This window comes from Triticum aestivum, chromosome 2B, assembly GCF_018294505.1.
Source record: "Triticum aestivum cultivar Chinese Spring chromosome 2B, IWGSC CS RefSeq v2.1, whole genome shotgun sequence".
NCBI classification, from domain to species: Eukaryota; Viridiplantae; Streptophyta; class Magnoliopsida; order Poales; family Poaceae; genus Triticum; species Triticum aestivum.
The window spans coordinates 390,993,874-391,011,143 of NC_057798.1; positions in this window are offsets into that span (position 1 = coordinate 390,993,874).

Here is a 17,270-nt window from a genome sequence, read left to right on the forward strand (position 1 = left end):
ATCATATTCATGCTCAATGCAAACACCAAATAACATTTATTTAGGTTCAACACTAATCTCAAAAATATAGGGAGTGTGCGATGATGATCATATCAATCTTGGAACTACTTCCGACACACATCGTCACTTCACCCTCAACTAGTCTGTGTTTATTTTGTAACTCCTGTTTCGAGTTACTAATCTTAGCAACCGAACAAGTATCAAATACCCAGGGGTTATTATAAACACTAGTAAGGTACACATCAATAACCTGTATATCAAATATACCCTTGTTCACTTTTCCATCCTTCTTATCCACCAAATATTCAGGGCATTTCCGCTTCCAGTGACCATTTCCTTTGCAGTAGAAGCACTCAGTTTCAGGCTTTGGTCCAGCTTTGGGCTCCTTCACCGGAGTGATAACTTGCTTGCCATTCTGCTTGAAGTTCCCTTTCTTTCCCTTTGCCCTTTTCTTGAAACTAGTGATCTTGTCAATCATCAACACTTGATGCTCTTACATGATTTCTACCTTCGTCGATTTCAACATCACGAAGAGCTCGGGAATCATTTTCGTCATCCCTTGCATACTATAGTTCATCACGAAGTTCCAGTAACTTGGTGATGGTGACTAGAGAACTCTGTCAATCACTATCTTATCTAGAAGATTAACTCCCACTTGATTCAAGCGATTGTAGTACCCAGACAATCTGAGCACATGCTCACTGCTTGAGCTATTCTCCTCCATCTTTTAGCTATAGAACTTGTTAGAGACTTCATATCTCTCAACTCGGGTATTTGCTTGAAATATTAAATTCAACTCTTGGAACATCTCATATGGTTCATGACGTTCAAAACGTCTTTGAAGTCCCGATTCTATGTCGTATAGCATGGTGCACTAAACTATCAAGTAGTCATCATATTGAGCTAGCCAAACGTTCATAACATCTGCATCTGCTCCTGCAATAGGTCTGTCATCTAGCGGTGCATCAAGGACATAATTCTTCTGTGCAGCAATGAGGATAAACCTCAGATCACGGACCTAGTCCGCATCATTACTACTATCATCTTTCAAATTAGTTTTCTATGGGAACAAATATAAAAACATAGGAAAGGAACAACGCGAGCTATTGATCTACAACATAATTTGCAAAATACTATCATGACTAAGTTCATGATAAATTAAAGTTTAATTAATCATATTACTTAAGAACTCCCACTTAGATAGACATCCCTCTAATCATCTAAGTGATCACGTGATCCAAATCAACTAAACCATGTCCGATCATCACATGAGATGGAGTAGTTTTCAATGGTGAACATCACTATGATGATCATATCTACTATATGATTCACGCTCGACCTTTTGGTCTTAGTGTTCCGAGGCCATATCTGCATGTGCTAGGCTCATCAAGTTTAACCCGAGTATTCTGCGTGTGCAAAACTTGCTTGCACCCGTTGTAGATGAACGTTGAGATTATCACACCCGATCATCACATGGTGTCTCGGCACGACGAAATTTGGCTACAGTGCATACTCAAGGAGAACACTTTTACCTTGAAATTTAGTGAGAGATCATCTTATAATGCTACCGTCAATCAAAGCAAAATAAGATGCATAAAGGATAAACATCACATGCAATCAATATAAGTGATATGATATGGCCATCATCATCTTGTGCTTGTGATCTCCATCTCCGAAGCACCATCATGATCACCATCGTCACCGGCGCGACACCTTGATCTCCATCGTAGCATCGTTGTCGTCTCGCCAACTATTGATTCTATGACTATTGCTACTGCTTAGTGATAAAGTAAAGCAATTACAGGGCGATTGTATTGCATACAATAAAGCGACAACCATATGGCTTCTGCCAGTTGTCGCTAACTCGGTTACAAAACATGATCATCCCATACAATAAAATATAGCATCATGTCTTAACTATATCACATCACAGCATGCCGTGCAAAAACAAGTTAGACGTCCTCTACTTTGTTGTTGCAATTTTTCATGGCTGCTATGGGTTGAGCAAGAACCGTTCTTACCTACGCATCAAAACCACAACGATATTTCGTCAAGTTAGTGCTGTTTTAACCTTCTCAAGGACCGGGCATGCCACACTCGGTTCAACTAAAGTTGGAGAAACTGACACCTACCAGCCACCTATGTGCAAAGCACGTTGGTAGAACCAGTCTCGCGTAAGCGTACGCGTACTGTCGGTCCGGGCCGCTTCATCCAACAATACCACTGAACCAAAGTATGACATGCTGGTAAGCAGTATGACTTGTATCGCCCACAACTCACTTGTGTTCTACTCGTGCATATAACATCCACGCATAAACCTGGCTCGGATGCCACTGTTGGGGAACGTAGTAATTTCCAAAAATTCCTACGCATACGCAAGATCATGGTGATGCATAGCAACGAGAGGGGAGAGTGTCATCCACGTACCCTCGTAGACCGAAAGCGGAAGCGTTAGCACAATGTGGTTGATGTAGTCCTACGTCTTCACGATCCGACCGATCCAAGTACCGAACGTACGACACCTCCGAGTTCAGCACACGTTCAGCTTGATGACGTCCCGCGAACTCCGATCTAGCAGGTCTTCACAGGAGATTTCCATTAGCACGACGGTGTGATGACGGTGATGATGTTGCTACCGACGCAGGGCTTCGCCTAAGCACCGCTACGATATGACTAAGGTGGAATATGGTGGAGGGGGGCACCGCACACGGCTGGGAGAGATCAACGGATCTACTTGCGTGTCTAGAGGTGCCCTCCTACCCCCATATATAAAGGAGTAGAGGAGGGGAGGAGCCGACCCTCTCTATGGCGCGCCCTGGGGAGTCCTACTCCCACCGGGAGTATTATTCCCCCCTTCCATGTAGTAGGAGTATGAGTCAAGGAAAGGGAAGAGAGAAGAGAAGGAAGGAGGGGGCGCCGCCCCTCCCCCTAGTACAATTCGAACTAGGCCTTGGGGGGGCTGCCTCTCTCTCTCTTTCCCTTAAAGCCCAATAAGGCCGATATACTCCCCGGCGAATTCCCGTAACTCTCCGGTACTCTGATAAATACCCGAACCACTCGGAACCTTTCCGATGTCCGAATATAGTCGTCCAATATATCAATATTTACGTCTCGACCATTTCGATACTCCTCGTCATGTCCCCGATCTCATCCGGGACTCCGAACTACCTTCAGTACATCAAAACACATAACTCTTAATATAAATCGTCACCGAACATTAAGCGTGCGGACTCTACGGGTTCGAGAACTATGTAGACATGACCGGGACATGTCTCCGGTCAATAACCAATAGCGGATCCTAGATGCTCATATTGGCTCCTACATATTCTACGAAGATCTTTATTGGTCAAACCGCATAACAACATACGTTGTTCCCTTTGTCATCGGTATGTTACTTGCCCGAGATTCGATCGTCGGTATCTCAATACCTAATTCAATCTCGTTACCGGCAAGACTCTTTACTCGTTCCGTAATGCATCATCCCGCAACTAACTCATTAATCACATTGCTTGCAAGACTTATAGTGATGTGCATTACCGAGAGGGCCCAGAGATACCTCTCCGACAATCGGAGTGACAAATCCTAATCTCGAAATACGCCAACTCAACAAGTACCTTCGGAGACACCTGTAGAGCACCTTTATAATCACCCAGTTACGTTGTGACATTTGGTAGCCCACAAAGTGTTCCTCCGGTAAACGGGCGTTGCATAATCTCATAGTCATAGGAACATGTATAAGTCATGAAGAAAGCAATAGCAACATACTAAACGATCAAGTGCTAAGCTAACGGAATGGGTCAAGTCAATCACATCATTCTCTAATGATGTGATCCTGTTAATCAAATGATAACTCATGTCCATGGCTAGGAAACTTAACCATCTTTGATTCAACGAGCTAGTCAAGTAGAGGCATACTAGTGACACTATGTTTTGTCTATGTATTCACACATGTACTAAGTTTCCGGTTAATACAATTCTAGCATGAATAATAAACATTTATCATGAAATAAGGAAATAAATAATACTTTATTATTGCCTCTAGGGCATATTTCCTTCAGGAGTTCTTAAGTAATATGATTAATTGAACTTAATTTATCATGAACTTAGTCCTGATAGTTTTTGCATATCTATGTTGTAGATCAATGGCCAGTGTTACCGTTCCCTTGAATTTTAATGCGTTCCTAGAGAAAGCTAAGTTGAAAGATGATGGTAGCAACTACACAGACTGGATCCGTAACTTGAGGATTATCCTCATTGTTGCACAGAAGAATTATGTCCTTGAAGCACCACTAGGTGCAAGGCCTGCTGCAGGAGCAACTCCGGACGTTATGAAGTCTGGCAAGCTAAATCTGATGACTACTCGATAGTTCAGTGTGCCATGCTTTACGGCTTTGAATCGGGACTTAAAAGACGGTTTGAACATCATGGAGCATATGAGATGTTCCAGGAGTTGAAGTTAATATTTCAAGCAAATGCCCGGGTTGAGAGATATGAAGTCTCCAACAAGTTTTATAGCTGCATGTAACATCCCAAATTTTCAATTTGGAATGTTATACAATAGATCATCTTTGCATATCATATTTTATTGCATTTTGGCTTGATCCTAGAAATTTCACTCAACTCAAGGATCCACGGAGAGAGTTGGAGATTTCGTTATTTTCATATTTGAGTTTTCTCAAATTTTGAAAATAGGATCATTTGATTTTACTTATTTTATCTTCGAATATTTCTTAAAGAAATATTGAGGATTTAATAATAAAATCAATAGAAGATTTTATTTCGGAGTTTATCGCTATTTCATTTGAAGTTAGGAAAATTGCACGTTTTTCAAAATTGCATTTTAGGGCCAAGAAAATGTTCATCTCGTTCTAAATATTTTATTTAGACGGTGAAAAATTGTTTTGGCATTTTTAGAATTTTATATTATTTTCTAGGATTTATTTAAGTTTTGGTAGATTTTTTTAAAAAAAGTTGTTCAGACCGACCGGGCCGAAGCCCAGCCGCCCCGCCGCCTCGCTCGCACCCCGCTGTGGCCAAGCCGGACTCCGGCTAGGAGTTCGGGAGCCGCCCAGGCCCCCTCCCCAAGCCGAGCCGCCCCCTCCCCCTCTTAAATACCCGCCGCCGCCGCCCCACTTCGCCACCCCAAGCCGCAGCAGCAGCAGCGCCCGCAGCCGTCGTCGCCGAGTCGCCGCGCCGCCGCCTGCCTCGTGTTGCCGCCGTCGCTAGAGCCGCCCCGCGCCGCCGCAGCACTTCCCCGCCGCCACCGCCTCACCTCGGCGGAGCCGCCTTTTTTCGGTTTAGGTAAAAACCGACCGATTTTTATTTACACTCTAGTTCATTTTTTTAACAGATCAGTTTAGTTTTTTTTCTAGTTTAGTTATTTAACGGACGTTCGTCCGTATGTTCGTTTTAACGAACGGTTTTCTTCGTTTAGTCACAGACAGCGAACGTTTGTTCGTTAGCCTATTCGTTCGTTTTTCTTTTTCTTGGATTTCCACGATTATTTTCGATCGCGATTTCTGATCCAATTTTCGTTTTAGTATAACTTTTCGCTCGTTTATCGGAATCAGGCGATTCTAACGCCTGGAGTTTCGTCTCGAAATCCTATTTCCGTTTAACCAACTCAAACAAGTTTTTGCTATAGTAAAGGTTGACTTAGGTCCATATTAGTAAATGAAGCTTGTTTCTTTTGCCGTTTGACTTTCGTTGCTTCGTTTGATTTGATTCTTTTTGCAAACCGGAGTTCTTAAGTTGAACTTTCTGGTTAGATCTCTTATTTGAGTTTTACCTGTGCATTAGATGAGTGCTTATTGTATGCTTGTTTGTTTGCATAGAGTACCCGGAGTGCGCCGCTTGTTACTACGAGTCTCTAGGTTTCACGGATCATCGGCAAGGAAAGTAACACTTTGATCATATTTATTTACTACCCAGTTGTATTGCATTAGATCAACCCTTAAACAATTGCATGGGTTAGGATCTATTTAACATGTGGGTATTGGGAAGTAGATGAGGTAGAACCTATTCCCTGTTTTATTATCAAACCTTTAGGAGTTACTTCTACGTTTGCTTATATTGCTATGCTATGCTAGTAGACGTGGATTGGTGAGTGTATCCATGACAGATGTGAGATTGTTCATTAATGGTTTACATAAGGTGGCAACTTTAATACACATCTGGGTGGATTGAGGCACCTGGGGAACCCAGTGATTGCCTGTTTTTTTTATGGAAATCCCGGGGTACCGTGTGATTCTCCTATGGATCGCCACCCAGGCTCAAAGGGATCATGGGATTATTCATGCTAGAAACTTCTGTGTGCAGCCGCAAGCTACTATGGGCTCTAGCATAGTTGATTAAGTCGTGTGAACTCTTACAGTGGTAGACTAGCAGATGTAGGGGAAAGTAGGTGTAACTGTCTACCATCGTAAGGTGCAAACGCTTCTGAAAGACTATGTCTCGGTCATTTGTTTCTCAAACACCATGTAGTGCGAGAATTCCAATGAAGGAGATCGAGTCTTGCGAGGAAAAGTGCGCAAACCTCTGCAGAGTGTATAAACTAATCATGGTTAGCCGTGTCCCCGGTTATGCACGTTTTGAGTATCTAGTATCTGGATTATCATGTGAATCTCATCATGTTACTTTAATTAATTTTGTTGGGTTTAATGATGATGCTTAATTGGGATTGAGTTGGGTGAACCTTCTCAATGTTTAACAACCACCATGATAGTTAAATAAAAGTTATTCCTTTGTTGTAGGAAAAAATTGGCTTTATGGAAAATTGTAACCATAGAGTTTTTCCACAAGCCATATGTGCATGTAGTATAGCATTATTCTGTTCATTACTCTCTATGTGTTACATTCCCAGCATATTCCATGTGCTGACTCGTTTTCGGGCTGCAACGTTCATGTTGTAGACTTTTCAGACGACGAGTAAGGTGCCTTAGGTCATGGTCTTATACTCAGTGATGCCATTGGAGTTGATGGACTCGCTTATCTTCCAAGCCTTCCACTATTATCGTTATTAGATGGCCTTAAGCCATATTAATTGTAATAAGTTCTCTTTTGAGACATTCGTTGTAATAAGTGTGTGATTGCTACTTTGTTATAAATCCTTCAAGTACTATGCGTGTCAGCACTACCGACCCAGGGATGACACTGATGCACAGAGATTAGACTGTTTGAGGTCTGGTGGCTACAAGATGGTATCAGAGCACACGCTGACTATAGGACACGACCACTGAGCTAAAGCCCTAGATCACTACTCTCTTCTCATTTCTGACTTCTCCTTTTCTACTCTTTTAGGATGGCGGATGCAAGGAACAAGTTCACGCAACCGGATGAAGATACACCCTTTGGACGCCACTTGAAGGAAGTTACTAGATACCTGAACATCGGAGTACCAAGCTTCACCGGGACCTACATTGCCACTTTACCAGAAGAGGAGCGTTGGCTGATTCAAGTCCAAGTTCCAGGAAGGACGTTCATGCCCGTCACTGAGCCCATAGAGTTTTCCTTTGATGCACCAACTTGGAGTTTAGGAAAGAGCATGGCAGCCCACATCACCATGGGACGCATTTGAGAAGTTTATCACAAGGATCTCAAGGATACTATTTACCAGATTTGTGTGCACTGAGATGAGCAATGGGAGATGATCAGTACCAGGAAGGATAGATCAATTGCAGCTTTCATCCAGGAGCTAAACCAGCACATTCGTCGCCAGGAGAACCAGATGTGCGCTAGCATGATAGATCTGAAGAAGGCATTGACCAAGATCACGGAGCTGGAAGAAGAACTCAAGTCTACACGCGATGGATATGAGGAGGAAATGACAACACTCGTGGAGAAGAATGATGATCTAAAGAAGAAGCTAAAAGTATTCGTGGGATTCCCCGCGACTGGAGGAAAAGACGATGAGTGCACTTTCCCGGAAAACTACATCATCATCGACGACACCAACTCGGACCCAGACGATAGCAATGATGACTTTGTTGATGAAGTTGGAGCAGATATCATGAAGTCTTCGACAGATCAATTTTTTTAGTCGACCACCATAATAGTAGTAGTATTCTCCCATGTATATAGTATAGTCCGAGAACTTTTGTAACGATAGTTAGACTGTTGTATGCCCTTGTTTGAATTCATTGAAGTGATAATGATTGCATTTGTCTCATGTGCATATGGGTAGTGTTATTCTCTCTAGACCTCATTCTATTCTATATTCTCATCTTTTCTAAACCCTCAGATGCCTCTGAGACGTGACAATGGATTTGCTTTCCCACCGGAGCTCACTCAGTTGATCCAGCAGCAGAATGCATTGATGCAGATACTAGTCCAGAATAAAAACCAGGGGAACAACAACAACAACAACCCACCACCACCACCTGTTGATCATTTAGCCCGTTTCTTGAGGCTGAATCCGCTGGTGTTCTCCAGTAGCACCGAGCCGATAGTTGCAGATGATTGGCTCCGTAAGATGGGAAGGGAGTTGACCACTATAGGATGCATAGATGCGGAGAAGGTGCGCTTTGCCGCACATCAGCTGGATGGACCCGCAGCATCATGGTGGGAGAATTTCACAGCCACTTATCCTATCGACACTATCACAAGGGACCAGTTTCAGCAGGCTTTCCGTACTGCCCATGTTTCAGCAGGAGCTATGGCCATGAAGAAGCGTGAGTTTCACAATTTGCGCCAAGGAGGATGTACTGTTGGCCAGTATGTGGATGACTAGTAAGCTAGCACGTTATGCCCCAGATGATGTTGCTAGGATGCAGCTAAGCATGAGAAGTTTCTGGAAGGACTGACTGATGAGCTGAGCTTGCAGTTGATGGTGGCAACCTTCAACAACTATCAGGAGTTGGTAGATAGAGCTCTCATGATTGAAGGGAAGCAGCAGCAGATTGACAACTGCAAGAGGAAGTATGGACAAGGGAAGTACAATTCTGGAGCTCAGCAGAAGCCTTGTTTTACCCCAAACTCGGGAGGACCTTTTCAGCATACCCATGGAGGAGGGAGCTCACACAACCATAATGGCCCCAAGAATGGTAATGGGAATGGAGGAAGCAACGGCCATAACCGTACCAACCCATCGACCCCAGCCAAGAAGGATCTGAGCCACGTCACTTGCTACAAGTGTTAGAAGACTAGACATTATGCCAATGAATGTCCTGAAGCTAAGAATGGAAATGGCAATGGAAGCTCTGGGAAGAAGCTGAACCCTTTCAACAGGGGACAGGTGAACCACGTTAACATGGAGGAGGTTGAAGCCCAGCCGGATGCAGTAATAGGTAAGTTTTTGGTTAAGTCATTTACTGCAATCGTTCTTTTGGATACTGATGCATCGCGTTCATACATATCAAGGGGATTTGTGGATAAGTATAAACTACCCACCAAAGTTCTTAGAACACCTATGTTAGTAAGCTCACCAGGAGCGGAGTATATGGCCAGTCAAGGATGTTTTCAAGTGCCATTGACCATAGGTAGGCATGTTTTCCCCTCGGATTTAATCATTTTGGAGTCGCAAGGTTTGGATGTGATTCTGGGTATGGATTGGTTTTCGATGTATGGAGGAAACATCGATTGTGCTAGTAAGACGATTCTGCTTACCACCCCAGAAGGAAGAAGGATCAAGTTTGTATCGCAGCATGAGCCAAAGAGGACCCAAGTGAATTCCTTATTAGGAGTTGTACAGGAGGAAGTACCAGTGGTGAAGGATTTCCCTGATGTATTTCCAGAGGAGTTGCCAGGCATGCCATCGGATAGAGACATTGAGTTTTTGATTGAGCTTTTGCCAGGCACAGGGCCGATATCTAAGAGACCGTATAGGATACCCGCAAAAGATTTGGAGGAAATTAAGAAGCGGATTAAGGAGCTACTGGATAAAGGTTATATTCGCCCAAGTTCTTCACCTTGGGGATCGCCAGTGCTTCTAGTGGAGAAGAAGGATGGATCATTGAGGATGGTTGTTGATAATCGAGGACTGAATGAAGTAACAATAAAGAACAAGTATCCACTGCCGATGATCAATGATCTGTTTAACCAGTTGCAAGGAGCTAAGGTATTTTCCAAGATCGATCTACGATCAGGATACCACCAGATGAAGATTCGAGAGCAGGATATACCTAAGACGCTTTTACTACCAGGTACGGGCTGTATGAGTATATCGTTATGTCATTTGGTCTGACTAACGCACCTGCCTATTTCATGAACATGATGAACAAGGTGTTTATGGAGTTTCTGGATAAGTTTGTCGTGGTGTTCATTGATGATATTTTGGTCTACTCGAAGAATGAAGAGGAGAATAAGGAGCATTTGTGTTTGGTACTTGGGAAGCTCAGAGAACATTAGTTGTATGCCAAGTTCAGCAAGTGTGAATTTTGGTTGAAGGAAGTTGGATTTCTCGGACATGTTATATCCGGAGAAGGAATAGTAGTAGACCCCACCAAAGTTGTCACTGTGACAAATTGGGAAGCCCCAACAACAGTTGGAGAGATCCAAAGTTTTCTTGGACACGCGGGATACTACCAGAGGTTCATTGAGAATTTCTCGAAGATTGCGAAGCCCATGATGGAGTTGTTGAAGAAGGACACCAAGTTCAACTGGACTGAGGAATGTGAGGCAAGTTTCTAGGAGTTGAAGAAACATTTGGTTACATCATTGGTGTTGATTCTGCCAGATCAGAAGTATATTGCGACGCTTCTCGTCGAGGACTTGGAGCAGTGCTTATGCAGGAGGGAAGAGTTGTTTTGTATGCCTCATGACAGCTTAAGCCCCATGAGTTGAATTATGCTACCCATGATTTGGAGTTAGTAGTCGTAGTGCACGCATTGAAGACGTGGAGACATTTTCTCATCGGAAACCATTGTGAGGTGTACACAGATCACAAGAGTTTGAAGTACATCTTCACACAGAAGGAGTTGAATCTCAGACAGAGGAGATGGTTAGAGCTCATCAAGGATTATGATATGAGATTGCATTATCATCCCGGAAAGGCTAACGTGGTAGCCGATGCATTGAGCCGCAAGAGCCATGTCAACACACTCTTGACCGGAGAATTACCGAAGGAGTTAGCCGAGGATCTTCACGAGCTATATTTGGAGATAGTTCCGCGAGGCTACGTAGCAGCATTGGAGATTCAGTCTACCTTGATGGACAAAATCAGAGAAGCTCAGAAGACTGACAAGGAGATTGCCATGATAAAGGAAAAGATGAGCAAAGGAAAGGCTAACACTACCAAAAAAAGACACATCCGTGACATTTTGGGCCGAACGAAATTTTTTCTGTCATACATATGACACTTCTATGACGATAATTGTGACAAAACCCGGTATCATCATAGATGTGGTGGGCTCCTACTTCTATGACAAAAAATCATGACAGAAAATGGGCTTTTCGTCCTGGGCGGGCCGGAGACGCAGCTGCATGACATTCTTTGGGCCGTCCATGACGGAAAAAACCATGGTAGAAGCGAGGGGGAGGGAAATTTTGGGGAGTTGCCGGTTTCGGTGGGAGGTCGGGGGCCGAGTGATGCGCGTTTCTCTCGTACACGTACGCGCGTGTGTGTGAGGCGTTGGCTCTAACTGAACCCGAGCGAGGCGTTGGGCTCTAACTGAACCCGAGCGATTGCACTACAGGCTACGCGTTACTGAACCCGAGCGATCGATCGATGGCTGTTAACTGAACCCGATCGAGCGATTCCTTCACTACTACTGCTAACTGAAGCCGATTGATTGGATGAACAGTGAGCGTTGCGGGGGCGGTTTGGATGAATAGTGAGCGGTGGCGTTGCCTCTGGATGAAAATGACCCCGTGGTGTGGAGGGCTGGATGAACAGTAGACGATGGAGGGGTGCCCGTGGAGGGGTGGTTGAACAGGACCCCGTGGTGTGGAGGGATGGATGAACAGTAGACGATGGAGGGGTTCCCGTGGAGGGGTGGTTGAACAGTAGCCGGTGGAGTAGCGCGCGGTGGAGGCTGGATGAACAGGAGCCCGTGGAGGCTGGAGGAGGTCGACGGTAGACCGTGGAGGCTGGAGGAGGTCGACGGTGGAGATGAACAGTATCCCGTGGAGTCCTGTTTTGCGATACGCCACACCCCTCCCGATGAACAGGACCCCGTTTCGACCGTAAGATGTCCGTTTCGTCCGCTTTGCGGTACGCCACACCCCTCCCGATCAACAGGACCCCCGTTTCGACCATAGGAGGTCTGTTTCCTCCGTTTTGCGGTACGCCAGGCCCCTCCCGATCAACAGGATCCCGTTTCGAACATGGCCGGTCAAACACAAGGCTGTTTCCTCTGCTGTGCGGTACACCAGGCCTCGTTTCCATCGCCTGTTCCGTCCAAGCCCTCCCGATGAACACGACCACGCATTCCGTTCCGACCCAGCCGGTTGGCTCCCCATGAACACGACGACGATGCTGTTTCCCCGTTCCGACACAATCATGTACGTATGCGCGAGTAGGCGTTCGAGACCCTGCCCGTATGTACGTACGTGGCCGTATTTTCTTTCTTGCACCCTCGCCGATGTACGTACGTGTACATGCTACGTGTGCGCCTCTACTACGACACGTGTGCACCTCTACTACGACATGTGCGCGCCTCTACATCGACCAATATGTACGTACACGTTCGCGACCCTAATGACAACGCTACGTACGCTTCGACCAGGTGGGTCCCGACTGTCAGGCACCTCCTTGCCTGCGAAGATGTAGCTGGTGGGTCCCAGCAGTCATGGGGGCGAATCATTTTTTTTCGGACGCACTTCCTTGCATGCAAAGATGTAGCTGGTGGGTCCCAGCAGTCAGGGGGGCGAATCGTTTTTTTTGCTCAGACGCACTTCCTTGCGTGCGAAGATGTAGCTGGTGGGTCCCAGCAGTCAGGGGGTGAATTATTTTTTTGCCCGGACGCACTTCCTTGCGTGCGAAGGTGTAGTTGGTGGGTCCTAGCAGTCAGGGGGCAACATTTTTTTCGCAAAATATGGTGGCCCGTCCGGTGGGTCCCTGCTGTCAGGTGGAGGATAATTATTTTGCGCGTAATAAGGAGGCACTTCCTTGCTGCGGCCGTGGACCCAGCTGTCAGCCTCTCCACGTACAGTCCACGTCTGATGGAAGCCGTTCCTTGACCACGTTGACCATGCTGCGCCGAGAGCACCAGGGCAGTGGACGATGGTGAGGCCTAGGAAGGGGATGACGCGGAGCCGGGGAAGACGCGGCAGTGGATGCCCACGCGTATAGGAGTATGAGGGTTCACTGGTTCGCTGTGGTGTGAGGCTGCCGTCGCCGCAGAATAACAGGGGGTGTGGGTGAGTAGAGGGATGGCCTAGCCAGCGGTGGGAGTAGTAGGGGGCGGTGAGGCCTCCGCCGCATCGCAGCCGGCCACGGGAGGCAGGAGCACGAGGCACGACCGGCGCTGGTTTGGGTGGCTGGAGCAAGAAGACCAGAGGTTGAAGAAGCACTACGGCCGTTGGATGGACATCGTACGGTCACTAGAGCTAGAATCGTGCATATTGACTAAGTTGACAAAGCCTTCCGTCCCCGTCAACTTAGTAGGCCCACAAGTCAGCTTGCCACTATACTGGGTCCCAGCTAACAGGGGGAGTATTCATTTTTTGTGTGCGTAATAAGGAGGCACTTCCTTGCGTGCGAGGATATAGCTGGTGGGTCCGAGCTGTCAGAGCCGGCTGCAGGGAGGAGGGAGCAGGCAGTCCTGCCGGTGCTTGTTTGAGCGGCTAGAGCAGGAAGAGCAGAGATTGAAGAAGCACAACGGCCGTTGGATGGCCATCCAACAGTCACTGCTTGTGCGTCAACCTTTTTTTAGGAAAGCCTCGAATCTGTGGAAAACAACATACAACCCATCTGCCGTTATTTTTAATAATTTACAGCCCATTTGCTAATTCTTAAGGTTTTTTTGGAGCCTATATTCTTTTTGTTAGCATTACAGCCTATATTGTGGCCACGGTTAAAAAATTATACGAAATTTTGCATATTTCGGTGCGGTCCGAACTGTTTTTGATCCCGAAATTTCAACTCACATTCAAACTAATTTTAAAAATAAATGTATATCAATATAAAATCCAACAAATTCTCCACGCATAAAAATTAATGTAATTTAAAATCTCGAAATGAAAAAAGATATTTGAAACTAATTGCCGGTTTGATGTGTTTTAAAAATGTACAGCCCATTTCTCATTACTGATGGGCCATTTTCTCGGCCAGCCGAATGAAAGCTCTCCTCATCTTGAAAGATTTGCAGCCCAACAGGCCTGACAAAGCGACTTACTTGGCAAATCACAAAAAACTGGGCTGTGGCTGTGGACCCAGCTGTCAGCCTCTCCATGTACAGTACTCTTCCGATGGAATATCGTTGACCACATTGACCACGCCGCGCCGAGAGTACCAAGGCGGTGGCTGACGATGAGGCCTAGGAAGGGGACGATGCATAGCCGGGGAAGACGCGGCAGTGGATGCCCTCGCGGAGAGGAGTACGAGGGTTCACTGGTTCAGCTGCGGTGTGAGGCTGACATCGCCGCAGGGCCTGGCTAGCGGTGGGAGTAGTAGGGGGCGATGAGGCCTCAACGAAAGCACAACTGGCCACTGGAGGCAGGAGCAGGCGGTCTCCCCGGTGCTGGTTTGGGCAGCTGGTGCAAGAAGAGCAGCGATTGAAGAAGCAGCAGGACCGTTCGATTCAAATCCAACGGTTACTGCTGCTAGAATTGTTTGTTGACTAAGTTGACAAGCCCTGCGTACGTGTCAACGTAGTAGGCCCACAGGTCAGCTTTCCAACCGGTGCGCCCCAGATGTCAGTGGGAGGAATCATCTTTTCGCGTAATAAGGAGGCAGTTGATTGCATGCGGCCAGGCCAGCGGAGGGAGTAGGGTGGGCCGGGGAAGCCTGCGCGGCATCACAGCGGGCCACAAGAGGAGGGAGCAGGCAGTCCCACCGGCGCTAGTTTAGGCGGCTGGAGCAAGAAGATCAGAGATTGAAGAAGCATGTCGACCGTTGGATGGACATCCAACAGTCACTGCTGCTAGAATCGTGTGTTCACTGACAAAGCCTTGCGTAAACAAGTCAGCCTCGAAATCCGTGGCGTGTACATCCCATTTGCTATTATTTTTATAATTTTTACTCATTTTCTAATTCATATGGAATTTATTGTAGCCCGTTTTCCATGTTTAGAATTGCCGGCCATTTTTTGGTCAGTACCAGGGTCAAAAAATTAACTAAATATGTGGAAAATTTTGAAAATTCGCAAATTTTTGCTGGGGAATGAAATATTCTTAATCCAAAAATTAATAGCCATACTAAAACAAATTTAAAAATAAATTAGTACTATGTCATGTTAAATCCAATGAAATACGTATAAGATATCAGTGAAGAACAAAAACCAAAAAAAACTAATATCCCATTTGCTATAATTTTTTTGGAATTTTCAACCCCTTTTGATATTACTTTTAACAAGACATTGACCATACTCTTTGGCCAGGACGGAATGCATCCCTCCTCGTCTTGAAAGATTTGCAACCCAGTAATTCAGAGAAAACAAATAGGCCTAGCTTGGGTATTCTTCAAAAATAAATACTGGGCTACCTATTTTCCCAAAGAACTGGTGCATGAGCATTTAGCTTTATTTATTTATTTACTTATTTATGTTTAGGGGACCATGAGCATGTACCTGGGCCGGATTCATGTGATAGCCTCCCTTCCAGTTAATTATGGGCTTCTTTATTGGGCCTTTATCAGTGGGCTGCATGTTATCAACAAGTGGAAAATGTGTTCCATACGAAAAATAGTATGAGCTACGTACGGTACGGGGCACTAAAGGATCGAACCGTGCAACGACTTCCAAAACATTGTGTTTTTCGTTCTAACAACACATTTATTCAACCAACAGACGAAATATACTACTAATTGTACATTGAAAACAGCAGCAGCAACAACCAGGGCTGGGGGTACAACAGAAGCAGTAAGCAGGCCAGAAGAGTGAAGACGCAACTCTCTCTTCCAAACCAAACATCAGCCATCATTACAAAAGGGCTACCAAAAAAGAACAAGTGTATGCATCAAACTAAATAAAGATCCTACTACACCAAGTGTACGCATCTAACTAACAGGCTCAGTTAGACATTACTATTTATTAAGATGTGGAGATTGGTTGACGGCTTGAACCAGATGGGTGCCTAACAGGGGGAACTCCAGCCAGCAGGTCGAAGTCTGATACTTGCGACCCTCTCTCCTACTTTGGGCTGCAGAGCGTGGCGGCACATATCAGGGTATGGTGCATGCAGAGACGCATGGTATGCTATGTACACACAGTTTTGCCTGATGAACGAAACTGCGCTGCCATCATGATCCTTGCCGTCGGTTATCTCCTAGTTAATTGGATAATTCAGTCCGACAAACAGAGAGCGTGTACCAAGGCTACTTACCAGCCTCCAGTCAAAAATTCCTGAAGGCCCAGAGAAGCTAGGATCCTGCTCAAAGACCTTGCAGTGACTGTGATTGTATTCCACGAAACAACACATCCGGTACGTGCGAACGATCATCAATCTTTCGCCGTCGTCTGATCGAGCCAGGAACCACCTGCAACTGCCATGCCGCTTTTCTTTGAAAGGTTCTCGGATTAGGAAGGGTAGGGACACCGAGCAGCCTACAACATCATATCAAGTTGGAGTCAAATAAAAAGGGCTCTTAATTTAGTCAATCTTAAGAATAACATGTTATGAGCATGAATATTTTTTCAGTAAATGTTGACAGTAATATAAGCAAGCCATCATGATATCATAGGAAAGTAACATACTGCTGTAACAACTGTTTGTAGCGATGATTGGAGTAGGCCAGCAATACGTCCATCCATAGAAGGAGTCGACAGTGTAAATGAAGCCCTTGTGTTCAATGGCATCAGAGAACCATGGAGGATGTATGATCCTGCGATGGACGTGCAGATTTATCCACTTACCTCAGTGACCTGTCAGATAGGCGAGACCGCGGTTGAAGAACACAATTAGCCTGAAGTCTTTATAATTCGCAGATCTTGTGGGCACTTGGCAGATTACAACCTTGAGCAAATCAAACTTGGTATCATGTTGGCTACTGTAAGATTCCGAGTATTCTGGGCCGCAGTGCCAAAGAAGTGCAGTGTTAATCGAAGGAAGGGGGATCAATCGCCGGGTGTAGACCTCCACGAGCATCCAGCTGTCGCGACCGTCGACGAGCACCATCCAAGACGTGTTCATGCCGACCGAGTACATACCATTAATGTAGCTAAGGCTGACGGGGA